This window comes from Thalassophryne amazonica, chromosome 11 (genome assembly GCF_902500255.1).
Source record: "Thalassophryne amazonica chromosome 11, fThaAma1.1, whole genome shotgun sequence".
NCBI classification, from domain to species: domain Eukaryota; kingdom Metazoa; phylum Chordata; class Actinopteri; order Batrachoidiformes; family Batrachoididae; genus Thalassophryne; species Thalassophryne amazonica.
The window spans coordinates 40,700,460-40,714,269 of NC_047113.1; the positions used below are offsets into that span (position 1 = coordinate 40,700,460).

General features: G+C 41.6%; 1 protein-coding gene and 1 long non-coding RNA gene across 2 annotated transcripts in view; both read left to right on the plus strand.

The window, feature by feature from the left end:
- The first annotated feature begins 8,038 nt into the window (after positions 1-8,038).
- Positions 8,039-10,090, plus strand: LOC117519765. Its single transcript, XR_004563407.1, has 3 exons — positions 8,039-8,111; positions 9,224-9,307; positions 10,044-10,090. It is a non-coding gene; the product is annotated as an uncharacterized LOC117519765 (long non-coding RNA).
- A 46-nt stretch (positions 10,091-10,136) lies between these two features.
- LOC117520879 (homeodomain-interacting protein kinase 1-like) overlaps positions 10,137-13,810 on the plus strand; it is a 77,948-nt gene continuing 74,274 nt past the window's right edge. Inside the window, exon 1 of the mRNA XM_034182214.1 lies at positions 10,137-10,198. The gene's annotated coding sequence lies outside the window, so the exon portion shown is untranslated. The remainder of the gene's footprint in view (positions 10,199-13,810) is intronic.

Consider the following 13,810-nt stretch of genomic DNA (forward strand, 5'->3'; position numbering starts at 1 on the left):
GATTGCAGCGTCGGCTCGCAGCCGCCGCGACGCTCCGCCACAGGAAAAACACCTCTGTTGGAAGCCTTAAGGACAAGTTGGAACATGTCCAGCTGTTAAACAATTTCTCATATACTCACTCCACTGAAAGCCATCAAAAGCCGCCTGGATTTTACAAATGGTTATCAACACGGAGGTGTTTTTCCTGTGCCGCCGGCTGCGTCCCGATGCGCGGACCCGTCCGCACATCTTTCATTAAAAAAATCTCCTTTAACAGTGGAATATCCGGATAAAATGCTGAAACCGACTTCTTCTGAAACTTCTCTGTTCTCTCACGACGTCCTGGATCAATAGAGCCTGAAATGTGGAGGTTTTCAGCTTGAAACAGGCTGACGACGGCGCCTGGGAGCGCTGCGCGACGTCTCGCACCGTGGGAAGTCCTTAAAGCGACAGTATCACCTCAAAATCTCTCATCAGCCGTTAAAATTTTCACTGAAAACCAGCTTAATTTTTCGAACCATGTCTACTTTGATGTGTCTCACAGGTTTAGAAAAAATTTTGATCAAACAAAGCGCCAGTCTCTCAGCAACTTCTCAGACAAAGGAATTCCGACGAGGGGCTGGACGACTCCTCCCACAAGGAGTGCTCACAGGCGAATGACGTCACCAACAGGCGTCGAAAAACTCACACATGCGCACGAGGGTTCAAGCATGTCTGACATAAAAACATATGAATGAAATCCATATAGTTTTTGAAAAAAATAAAAAGGACCTATACTTTATTGACAGACCTCATATATAAGTCTTAGTTGTTTTGGCTGACCCCGGGTTGCTCAGAGTCACCACAGCTGATTGGTCCAACAATGATGGCTCCAGCTTATATGGAAGGCTGAAACCAACACCCAGGGCTCCACTTTCTTCCCACTCCCAACCGATGTTGTGTGTGTTTGAGCACTTTTTTTGTTGTTGTTATTTTTGTCTACTTTCGTAATTTTTGTAACCATCTGTTTTTGTAAAGCAGTCCAACACTTTTGTTAGTATAGGGTGAGAAGAGTTTTTATTTTGACACTGTTTTCTCATGTTTCTTCCTTGGGAGTTTACGTAAGACTACTGTTTTTGGTTGTTTAATTTGAGCACTAAGTAAGAGCAGGAGATTTGGAAGATTGTTTTTGTTTGTTGTTTTGGCCTTTTTCTCACCCTGAAGTTTTTATTTAAGAATAATACATTTTTTTTATATTTTGGGCTGCAGACCTTGTGCTTGGTCATCTTTGGAGCTGGAAGGAGGGGGAGTCACTCTTATGTTATGCCGCGGGTTACCCCTAGGCCCAGGCATAACACCTCACTCACTCACTCACTCACTCACTAATATTGGTCTGCTTTTATGAAAGTTGCTCTACTACTTACCAGAAACAATTTTGGGATTAGGGATCTTGCTCAAGGGAACCTTAGGAAATTGAACAGAGGTTCCTCTGGTTACAAGCCCACTGCTTTAACCTCCCAAATTAAGCCCCTTTTACACCGGCGTTCTTCAAGTTGCATATGCTGCATATCTAATAACGCAGGAATGTCTGCGTCAGTGGGGCACAGTGGTGGTGGTGGGGGGTGGGGGGCGGGGGGCAGACTGCCAGGACATGCAGATGGAGTTTATACATTGGAAAAAGTCAGAATACATTATTTCTAGGAGTTAATGTTCTTTATTACTGATTTCTCTTATCTGATTTCTCTTCTGGTTGATCATTTTTCCTGTGCCATGCTGTAGGTGTGCGCTCTGATGTGTGTTCTAGTTTTTCTTTCTTCTTGTGCAGCACTGCAGGTGTGCGCTCTGATTTCTGTTAAATGTTTATCATTCTTCATGTGACCGCGGAGCTGCAGCCGGCTTTTGTGCGCGTAAACAGTCCGAGTGGATGTGGAGATGTCCTCCGTGAGGAGTATACTGGATGTGGACACGTCCTTTCTCTGGCAATCAGTCTGTGAGCAGGACCTGTGGACTACTTCCTTTCTGTGTCCCGTGCTCGACGCAGAAAAAAATTAAACGTTTAATTTTTGGCATCCGTTTCACGCCGCCCTTTGCGTCCCTCACGGTATTGCGGCGTTAGGTTGCATCAACTTGGCTTTGTCATGATGCTGCATGATGCAACTTGAAGCAGGCCCTGTGTAAAGATGTAAAAGTACCACCTAACCCAATATACAGCAGGGCTCACATGCAAATGTGAACTCTCCTCTTGATCTGACCTTGATTTATGTAATTCATAAGGATACTTGTCAGACTGTGAGCTCTCTGAATTCTGGCCCAGGCTTCCACCGTAGGGTTTAGAATGTCTGTGACTTTAAAGCGACTCTCACCACTTCACTATTGTCTTGCCACATCAGTCACTGCCACAGCAGACAGGACGCTGTCAGCATCAGAGATAAAGGGTCACATCAGAGGCGCGGCACTCCTGAGGCCAGACGCACTGCATGAACTGTACAGAATTTCTCAAACTTGTGCCAAAGGTGTCGCACGTGTTTGGGAGCAGTTATGAAAAAACAGTCCGGTGCATTCATTCATGTCATATTTTCCAATTAATGGTGAAAGATGACATCACCATTGCCCATGCCCGTTGCTCTCTCCTCACCTCTCCTGTTTGTCTTCATCTGTCTCTCTGTCTTCATCTATGGCTCCTCTCCGTCTCTTCTGTCTGTCTGTCACACTCGGTCTCACTTGCAAAAATCAATATTTTCTAATAGATTCAGGACATGACTGAGTATCGGTGTCACTTTTCCATAGGCTGGAGGAGCACTGTATTAATCACAGAGAATGTCTTTTTATTAGTTTGCACCATGGAGCCTCCAGCACAGGCTGATACAGTGTGTTTGTGTGCATGCATGTGCACGTGTATAAATCGAGCTACAAAATCAAATCTTAAGGAGACTCAGAGAAGTTAAAAATATTATCACGGTAAATGCACATTTTTATTCATACAACAACTGTGACGTTCAGTCTGAACAGGCTTTTCTATGATTGGTCAGTGCTGTAGAATATTAGTGTGCACTTCTGCATGAAATACTACAACACCAAAAACCAGACAAAGTATTTTATGTTTCATGTGGTCCACGTCAGTTTATTTGTTAATATTCATCCATTCCTGCACTTTACAGCAACACATAAAAAAAAGAAAAAAAAGTTGGGATTTGGGAAATTTAATCTAAATGTAACGAATACATCATCACTTTTACAGCCAGTTTTCTTGAGACAACTTGAGATGTGAACATGTCAAAGTCACTAAATATGTCTTGGACTTCAATTACATCAATCATTCAGGAATAAAGACAGTATGGTACTGTACGGTAAATCTGTATCAAGTCGGCAGTTCTCACGAGTCTCAGTCCAGCAAAATTGACAGGAAATACATTCATAATGACCTGCAATGTGCTCAAATAGAGAATTAGAATTTGAAAACTTGTTGTGTGTTGGGGGGTGTGGCTGGATGTTTTGGTGTTCTTTTCTTTTCTTTGCTCTTCAGGTGGCATGAGAACTGATTTGTCTGTGGAGAAGGTGCTGGCTGAAGAATCCTCACCCTCATCAACATCATGTGTAGCACCTGTGACTGGTGCTCACATGCAACCTTAAAGACTTTCAGCTGAAGCAGATAATTGGATGGCGTTCTGCATTTAAGGCATGTGTGATTCAAGCAGAACGGCCGGGAACACAACCTTGTGATGTCCGTTTGTGAGACGCTGAGGACCGCGCCTGGGTTTGACACATCGAGCCCGTGAAGCAAGGAAGGGTGAGGACACTTGCTGTCAGCACACATTAAAGGTGATTAAGTGTTCGACTAATTGTTGATAGTAACTTGGTGTTTTGTTACGCAGTATACTGGAACTGTGATGAGAATTGTGCAGTTTGCTTCTCACTGCTGTGGCGTGCAGGATAAGTGATCCTCCACTTGTTGTGAGAAGCTGCTCATTTGCATAAAGTTAAAAAATACAGACCTGAATGTGTTGCTGATAGCGTGTGTCTTTTGAAAGATATTGTTGTAACTGCTGACTTACCTCACCTCTTCTTTGCTTCACAGAGAGTCAGTTTGTCGTGTCCACCTGGGGGGTGTTTGTCTGGTGGTAGTGGGTCCAGGAACGCCGGGCTTCTATCCTTTTGGGCGCTTAAGAGCGTGCCAACAGTCACTCCACCAGAAGGACGTTCTTTTAGTTTTGTACACATTATTATGCACAGGTGAAAAATAAAGTGTTTCTGTTGTTGGAACCGCTTTCTGGTTATTTTTAGCGCTGGGTTCTGTCTGACGCAGGTCCGCTCCTCAACTCGCGCGGACACATAACAGTAGTTCCCGGCCATTCCATAATGGACCCAGCGGCAGAAGCGGTTCCTTTTGCCGAAAAAGTTCAAGAACACTTGGAGAAAATATGGGAGCAATTACAGCATCTCACAAACCAAATTAAACAAACAGACGCCCGTGTTACGGAGCTTGCAGCGCAAGCCGTTCTGCTTCCTGCTGCTCCAGCTGCGGCATCATCGATACTAGTGCAGATAACTCCGTCACCCAGAGATTCGGCGTCCGAACCGATTGTTTGTCGTCCGGAGCCTTGTGCAGTGATGCAATGTTCTCTGGTTTCTGCTCAGTCAGGTTGGAGCGCCGCAGCTTTACGAGGAATGTTTGTAGATGGGTTAAATGAGTCATTAAAAGACGAGCCGGCAGTCCGTGACGAGCCAAACGATTTAGATGAGCTAATATCGTTGGTGATTCGTCTAGATGATCGGATGAAGGAGCATGGACGCGAGAGAGGACGCCCATCAGAGCGGGTTTTTTCGTCTCGGGGCTTTCCCCGACACAGATCTGGGCTGCCTCTTCTTCGCCCCACTGAAGCTCCTCCGATGGGACCTCTGGCTCCTCCTGTTGACGAGCCCATGCGGCTCGGACCAGCAGAGATTACTGCCCCGACATGTAAGCGTCAAGAGAAATAATGGTGACGTATCTCCAAGTGTTCTGGGACAGGCAAAATAACACACATAAAAAAAAAATAAAAAAAAATCTAGCACGAGTAAATGTTTTGTTTTCTTTAAATAGGGGTTATAATTGTATGGGGAGTCAGAGGCGTATCTGGTGGAGTGATTGTTAGGCGGTTAGAAGTCCGCCTGGGCTCACTTAATTGTTAATTTTTTATGTGTTTTTAGGTATTTTCTTGTTTGGGTTGTTGGGTCGTTTTATTTTGTTTTTTTTATTTCTCTACATCCCTAACCCCAACCTCACTTGCCCACCCCTCCGACTTACCTCAGTCGGAGGGGTGGGCCGATCTGTTGCCGTTCGCCATTTCAGTAGTTCCACCCCTCCCGAGAGGCTGGGGTATGGTCGAGTTGGGGCACCGGACGTATTTCCGGTTCTCTGCTGCGCCTTGGGGTTGGAGCTGGGTTAGTTTTTTCCTGTTCCCTTCTCCGGCTTAATGTTTTGAGCCGTTCGCCAAAGTTGAGCCGCCGAGGGGCTCTGGGAGGGACCCGGGGTCTTTCGGGGTGCCGGGGAGGGTAACAGGGTTTACGGTCGTTTTATATCCCCCCGGGGTTGTTTTTGGTAGTCCTCCGGGGGTTGATTTTTTATTTTGTTCTGTATCCTTCCGGGTTCCACCTCCAGGGTTGATGGGACGGTCCTCTGGGGGGGAATTGGCTTGGGGCCAACTAGCCAAGTGTGACCGGGTCTGGGGTTCCGGGGTTGTGGGGAGGGTACCTCCTGGGGTTGATGGTATGGTCCCCTGGGGGGCGCCGTTTTGCTCCATGTACACCTGGGGACCTTTGTGGGATTATGGTTCTGGCTGTTCCTCCTGGAACTGGCGATGAAGGCCTTCTGGGGGGGGTTGGGCTCTGCAGGTCATTCTGGGGGGGTTGTTTGTTGTTTTTCTTTTATGCATTTACGTTTGTATTGTGTTTGTGGGGCTGTGTTGGGTTTTTGCGTTTGGGACTTTTTCTTTTCTTCCCAGGGTTTGATGGGACGGTCCCCTGGGGAGGTTTTGGGTGGGTTTTATGTTTTTTTCTGTGTGTTGAATTGTACTGGGGAATGTTTTGGGGCTTTTGTTGATTCCAGCCGGCCTTCCAGCTCCGGTGCCTGTCCTGCTGTCTGTGGTGGACCTTAGGAGCGTGGTGCTGTCTGCTTCCTGACGTGGACCCCGGAGGGAGGTGCTGTTCTCGGGCCTGGTCTGTTCGGTCGCCGGGAGGCTTCCCGTTGATGGGGGGGTACTGTTGTGTGTTGGGGGGTGTGGCTGGATGTTTTGGTGTTCTTTTCTTTTCTTTGCTCTTCAGGTGGCATGAGAACTGATTTGTCTGTGGAGAAGGTGCTGGCTGAAGAATCCTCACCGTCATCAACATCATGTGTAGCACCCCACCCGGAAGCGAACATTTGCAAACATCAAACAAATGTTCATAGAATGTTTGTTTACTGTTCACCAAGTTTGTGAACGTTCATGTAATGTTTGTGACGTTTGTCTAATGTTTGCATGGAGGCGAAAATTTGTGAACATCAACTGAACATTCATAGAATGTTCATTTAATGTTCAGCAAGTTTGCGAACATTCATATAATGTTTGTGATGTTTGTCTAATGTTTGCATGGAAGCAAACATTAGACAAACATGTAAGGAAACATTTGCAAAAATCAATCAAATGTTTATAGAATGTATACTTAATGTTCAGTGTGTTTGCGAACATTCACATAATGTTCATGGTGTATGTGCAAAGCTTGCCTCTAAATAAAAATATATATATTCTAAAATGTTGTAAAATTTCATATACAGCTAGGAAAACAATAAATATCATTTTGCCTACAGAAAGTTAATGTTGGACTCCATTTAAATCATGTATGCAAACATAGGTAGAATGAACAGGAAATAATTTAAGCACTCTACCATGGTAACCAATAATTTGTCGATTTATGATTTATTCAGGCCTATACTGAATATAGAATTTCAAGATTACTGTGATAAACTGACAGAAAACATGTCTTGGGCAACTTGCATAAACATGCAATCTGTTGAAATATTAATTTTTGCAAAATAATTTAAGTCACTAGATTGTCAGCTACCAAATATATATATATATTTTTTATGGAAACAGATTGCAATGCCAGCTTATTATAAGTCTTATAAGTATAAATTTTATAAAAGCATAATATCTTTAACATTTTTGTAAATAAGGAAAATATATAAAGGTATTAAAAATTGATTTACAAAATAATGTTTTCAACATGCATGAGCAGGAAACACTGACATTTAAATAAAACAGCTCATAGACAAATAATATTTTTTACAGGTCATAAGCGAACATTTGCGAGCAAATGTTCATAGAATGTTTGCTTATTGTTCAGCAAGTTTGAGAGCGTTCATGTAATGTTCGCGATGTTTGTGTGATGTTTGCATGGAAGCGAACATTTGCAAACGTACGTATCAAACGTTCATAGAGTGTTTGGTTGCCATAGCGGAGCGTTTTTTTTTTGTTTTTTTTGGCTGTGTTTTCATTTGGTTGCTTCATGATATAGCAGAGCCTTGATATGTGGTGATTTGCAGCGCATTTTTTGTTGTGTTTATATTTGGTTGTGTGGTGCAGAGATGTTTTTTTTTTCTTTTTGTTGCATTTTTGTACGGCACCTCACTGCACAACTCAGGATTCTCTGGTCACAACAGCCTTAGGGTATGCAGAGGTAAAGTGCAGCCTTTATGTTTGGTTGTGTAATTTGCTGGGTGCTTTTTTTGTATTTTATTTTTTTATTGTGTTTATATGATCGTTATGTTTGGAAGCCAACATTTGCATGTATCAAACATTGAATGTTTGTCTATTTATTTGCCTTAATTTGCAGAGAATTTTTTGTGTGTTTGTTGGTTGTGTCATGGTAATTTGCAGAGCATTTTTTGTGTTTATATTTGGCTGTATTAATTTGTCGAGCGGTTTTTTTTTTCCTTCTTTTTTGTGTGTAATCAAGAAGTTTGTTGGTCGCACGCGACTCCCCACAATCCCAGTACCTTTAAAATCACGCGTGATTTGCGCGAGATTTGAGACCTGAACGGCACATGAGTACGGCCTTCGTTTCCCATCGCCATTTTGCGGTTTGGGAGCTTGGAGAGAGGTGCGCCGAATTTGTGAATTAAAATCTATCGCCATCAGGTAAGAAATATCTATTGCAACGCTTTCAAACATACTGCAAAAATTATCGGAACGTCGTGGTTATACGCTGGTCTCCATATTATACTTATTGTCGTTTTTACGTTATAACTGTGATGTTTTCTTTTTGAACTGATCTGATTGCGTCTTTCCATTGATTTACCGTCTTTAATTTCTTAAGAAACACACTTTGGACTTACATAACAATGAAAAAGCATGTATATGTTATGCTCACGACATAGCTGACCTGTCTAAAAGTTTGGATAGAGGTCTGTATTTAGCAACAACTTGTTTATCTGATCAATCCACGGCCTGGATGGCTTGGCACAAATCTTAATTATTATCGTCTCCAAAACAACATTAAACCACTGCCGCGAGTCATGCAGTTCGTGGCTTGTTAATAAATAAATTTGAAGTTCGAATAATACTTGACATTTTACATTTATTATGCTGGAACGAAAAAAAAAAAAAACGCAGTAGGCCTGAAAAAATCCCCAGATCGAGGCCTTCAATTCCAATTCGCCCTATTGACGTATCCCATAATCCCTTGCGTGCCAGAGAGTCGCTGCAGTCAAACATATAGAGAATCCACATGATGACAATTGTAAATGAATGTTATACTACAAAAATGTAATTTTTTTTCTGCTTTTCATTACGTTAATAAGAGACTGTTGCATGATACCCTGAAAACTTGCTAAGACAATTATAATGTATACTGAGGCCATCTTACAAAAACAAAAGCTAAACAATTAAATAGAAGTAATTATTTGGAGTCAGTCTGGTTCACTCTGCTCCATTTTGTTACATTTTACCCCATTTCGTGATTATCAGTCTCCATTTCATATTTTAGTATGGCCCAGACAGAATACCTGATGGTAGGGTGTAGGACCAGCTATAAAGACAGGGGATACAGAACTTCCAATGCATTCTAAACAAGAATAATAGACAAATATGACATTTATGTTGTAATGTTTGTAATATCAAAGTTCTTTTTTGCATGTTTCTGTCAAAATCTAAGTTAATATAATGTTGCACATTAATTGTTTTGTCTTTTTCAATATATTTTTGCATTAAAAAACAAAAAAAATATAACCCCAGTTGTTTTATTTCAACAGAGCTGAACTTGTATTAATCGAGGAAAACGGACATCTGGGACACTGGTCACATGATCTGAAGCGCACCCTAGTCACCATTTTAAAGTAAGTGAAAACAAAGGAAACCCCTTTGTCCTTTGTAGCATTTTGAGTGGTTCTGATCCAGTAAATGTGCTCGCTATATATATATATATATATATATATATATATATATATATATATATATATATATATATATATATATATATATACATACACACAACTCGGAGCAGAATATAAATTTGAAAAGAGACCTTTAGATGTCTCTTTTGCGTAATATTGTTTTTATATGCCCATGTGAGTATTTTATCATTTACATGCTTTATTTATTATTTATTTATCCTTCCTCTCAATGTACATAACTTTTTATAACCAGAATTAAAATTTATATGCTGTCTGTTACTAGGCATTCAGGAAATTGAAGTTCAAATAACATGTTAGTGCACAGAAAGAGACTTTGTGAAAATAAGTTTGATTCAGTTGTGTTTTTGCATTGCCGCAACTGTTTTATATTTTTGTGTGAATATTTAATTATTGATTGTAACTTTCATTACTGCCATAGGTTTTGCATGTGTAATTACTTCAAATTGTTTGTTTGCCCTTTACAAATGCGACCAATAATAATAATTTTTGGGGTTATTGTTTATTTTTCTTTTCAAAAGTAACCATGCCTGCTGTCATAAGAGCTGCCACATCAGTGATTCCATCAAAATACAGACCTGAATGTGATGCTGATAGCGTGTGTCTTTTGAAAGATATTGTTGTAACTGCTGACTTACCTCACCTCTTCTTTGCTTCACAGAGAGTCAGTTTGTCGTGTCCACCTGGGGGGTGTTTGTCTGGTGGTAGTGGGTCCAGGAACGCCGGGCTTCTATCCTTTTGGGCGCTTAAGAGCGTGCCAACAGTCACTCCACCAGAAGGACGTTCTTTTAGTTTTGTACACATTATTATGCACAGGTGAAAAATAAATTGTTTCTGTTGTTGGAACCGCTTTATGGTTATTTTTAGCGCTGGGTTCTGTCTGACGCAGGTCCGCTCCTCAACTCGCGTCGACACAAAACTGTCAGGTTGAAGGATTGTTAGTCGGGCTCTCCAGAAAGTGGCATCATGCTTGTCCAGTCCATATGGAAGATGTAAAGTTAAAACATCTTACAAACTGGCTCCTGCCAACAGACATCATTATCTGCTGGGCATGCATGCAGACCACGAGGCTTGTTTCAGGTTTTACTAGCAAAAACATGAAAAATAGACACAAAAACTCTTGGTGCCTTAAGGTTTTGAATGTCAATACTCTTATGCATAGTTCCAGGCTATGCCAGGCTTATAGCTCTTCAAGTCATTTATTAAATAGTAACGTCCACTGTGTTCTGTGGCCGACGAGGTGTGGTAGAAGAAGAAGGTCCTTTAATGTCATTGTACATATATAGCTACAATGAAGTGTGTCCTCAGTTAGACACAATCCAACCACAAGGCTAAGTGGACAGCCACAGTCCGGTGCCCGGAGACCAACTCCAGATGTAGAGATGCTGCCTTGGTCAGAGGCAGAGAAACAACACAAAGTGGTCCTCAAAATACAAGAAATAGTGTTTCAAAGGATTATAAATTTCAAAATTTTCCTGGGGGGATTGTCAAGACCCTCCTACAATGCTCGCGCCTGCAACACTTGTTGCGTGGCTATGCCCTGCCAAGATACCCCCTATGCTGTGAAAAAAATCCTGGTGAGAACCTTGAGACATTCACTGCACTTACATAAACAAGAAAATGAAGACCATGTTGCGATGATCACTGACATTTGGGACACTGGTCACATGACCAATGTCCCAAATGTCCTACTTAGTCTATTACTTAATTTCTCCCACCAATCTAAGTCAAATTAATTATCTTTTGGGTTCTTAATTTGTCTTCAGTCAATTTAAATTATGGAAATGGCTATTCGCAAGGCTGCCTTGTGGATAATTTCCGATCTGCTATTCACAAGGCAAGGCCAGACAGGGAACTCTAAATCACTACATTATCTATTTCAAACCTAGTCTCACAACAGTTCACGAAGCCATTACAAAAAGTAAATTAATCTATAGTTTGTGATATGTGACAGGGGCACAAATTAATTTTGTGACGGGGGCTTGAAATGAGGGTGACAAGTGGGGGGTCTGGGGGAGTTATGGTTAGGGTTAAGGAAACACTTACGTTAGTAGAGTTAGGAGAAAGGGAGGATTATAAAGAGTAAAATAAAAAAAGTCACGAAAATGGGGTACTTTTCGTGACACCATTTCAGATACCATATGCATACAAAACAATAACAATCGAAGAGAGCACCGCTGAATAGAAGAGAACACTGTTTACTTCTGACTTTCCGGCGCATGCGCACAGATTAGTAGGCAGAAAACTCCAGACTCCAAGCAGATGTGGTGAGAAAATGCATGGGAAGATGACGTCAGACTACTTGTCAACTCTTGATCCCGAAGATCGAAAGCGATAGTGAGAAACTAAATCATGGAGACGACGACAATGAAGGCTTTCAAGTCTTTGGAGGCAAATCTATATACAGTGAGGAAAATAAGTATTTGAACACCCTGCGATTTTGCAAGTTCTCCCACTTAGAAATGATGGAGGGGTCTGCAATTTTCATTTTAGGTGAATGTCCACTGTGAGAGACATAATCTAAAAAAAAAAAAAAAATCCGGAAATTACAATATGATTTTTTTTTTTTAAATAATTTACTTGTATGTTACTACTGCAAATAAGTATTTGAACACTTGTGAAAATCAATGTTAATATTTGGTACAGTAGCCTTTGTTTGCAATTACAGAGGTCAAACGTTTCCTGTAGTTTTTCACCAGGTTTGCACACACTGCAGGAGGGATTTTGGTCCACTCAGCCATACAGAATCAGCTCCCTCCAAAGATTTTCTATTGAGTTCAGGTCTGGAGACTGGCCAGGCCACTCCAGGACCTTGAAATTCTTACAGAGCCCCTCCTTAGTTGCCCTGGCTGTGTGTTTGGGGTCATTGTCATGCTGGAAGACCCAGCCATGACCCATCTTCAGTGCTCTTACTGAGGGAAAGAGGTTGTTTGCCAAATCTCGCAATACATGACCCCATCCATTCTCTCTTCAATACAGTGCAGTCCTCCTGTCCCCTTTGCAGAAGAGCACCCCCAGAGTATGATGTTTCCACCCCCATGCTTCACGGTTGGGATGTTTTTCTTGGGGTTGTTCTCATCCTCTAAACATAAGTGGAGTTGATTCCAAAAAGCTCTATTCTGGTCACATCTGACCACATGACCTTCTCCCATGCCTTCTCTGGATCATCCAGATGATCACTGGTGAACTTCAAATGGGCCTGGACATGTGCTGGCTTGAGCAGGGGGACCTTGCTGCCCTGCAGGATTTTAAACCATGACAGCATCATGTGTTACTAATGTAATCTTGTGACTGTGGTCCCAGCTCTCTTCAGGTCATTGACCAGGTCCCTCCTGTGTAGTTCTGAGCTTTCTCAGAATCATCCTTACCCCACAAAGTGAGATCTTGCATGGAATCCCAGACCGAGGGAGATTGACAGTCATCTTGTGTTTCTTCCACTTTCTAATAAATAATCATAACAGTTGTTGTCTTCTACCAAGCTGCTTGCCTGTTGTCCTGTAGTCCATCCCAGCCTTGTGCAGGTCTACAGTTTTGTCCCTGGTGTCCTGACACAGCTCTTTGGTCTTCGCTATGGTGGACAGGTTGGAGTGTGATTGATTGAGTGTGTGAACAGGTGTCTTTTATACAGGTAACAAGTTCAAACAGGTGCAATTAATACAGGTAAAGAGTGCAGAATAAGAGGGCTTCTTAAAGAAAAATTAACAGATCTGTGATAGCCAGAATTCTTGCTGGTTGGTAGGGGATCACATACTTATTTGCAGCAGTAACATACAAATAAATTATTTAAAAAATCATACATTGTGATTTCCAGATTTTTTTTGATTGTCTCTCACAGTGGACATGCACCTAAGATGAAAATTTCAGATCCCTCCATGATTTCTAAGTGGGTGAACTTGCAAAATCGCAGAGTGTTCAAATACTTATTTTCCTCACTGTGTGTGTGTATATATATTATATATATATAATTTTTATATATTTATTTATTCCTCGTACATTTTAACAATCTGAAAACCACCAGACCAGCTAGAACTGAACCACGGCTTCCTGGACAGTCGCCTCTGCGCTCCTTCTCACTGGCTTTATTTCTTTTGTGGCTTACTCGTGGCTTATAATTAATTCTAATTATAATTTAATTAGTCATTTTGATACCATTGAGTCCAACTTTTCATGTTGTGTTCGTATATTGTCTGCAAAATCGCCGTTTTGCATGCTCACGTTCTGCGTAAATGCTCATCTTTAGGAATGTTAAACTGTTTGATTTCAAAAGAAAACCAAAAAATCAGATCATTGTTAGTTTGCAGCTCTCACAATATCTTCAGTCACAACTTATCGCCTAAATGTGGAGCTGCACAGAGGAAACCAAAGGAAAAAAGAAAAAAAAAATACAGGAGTGGGTTTAATGTGATAAGTTTGAACACAAGGTGAGCT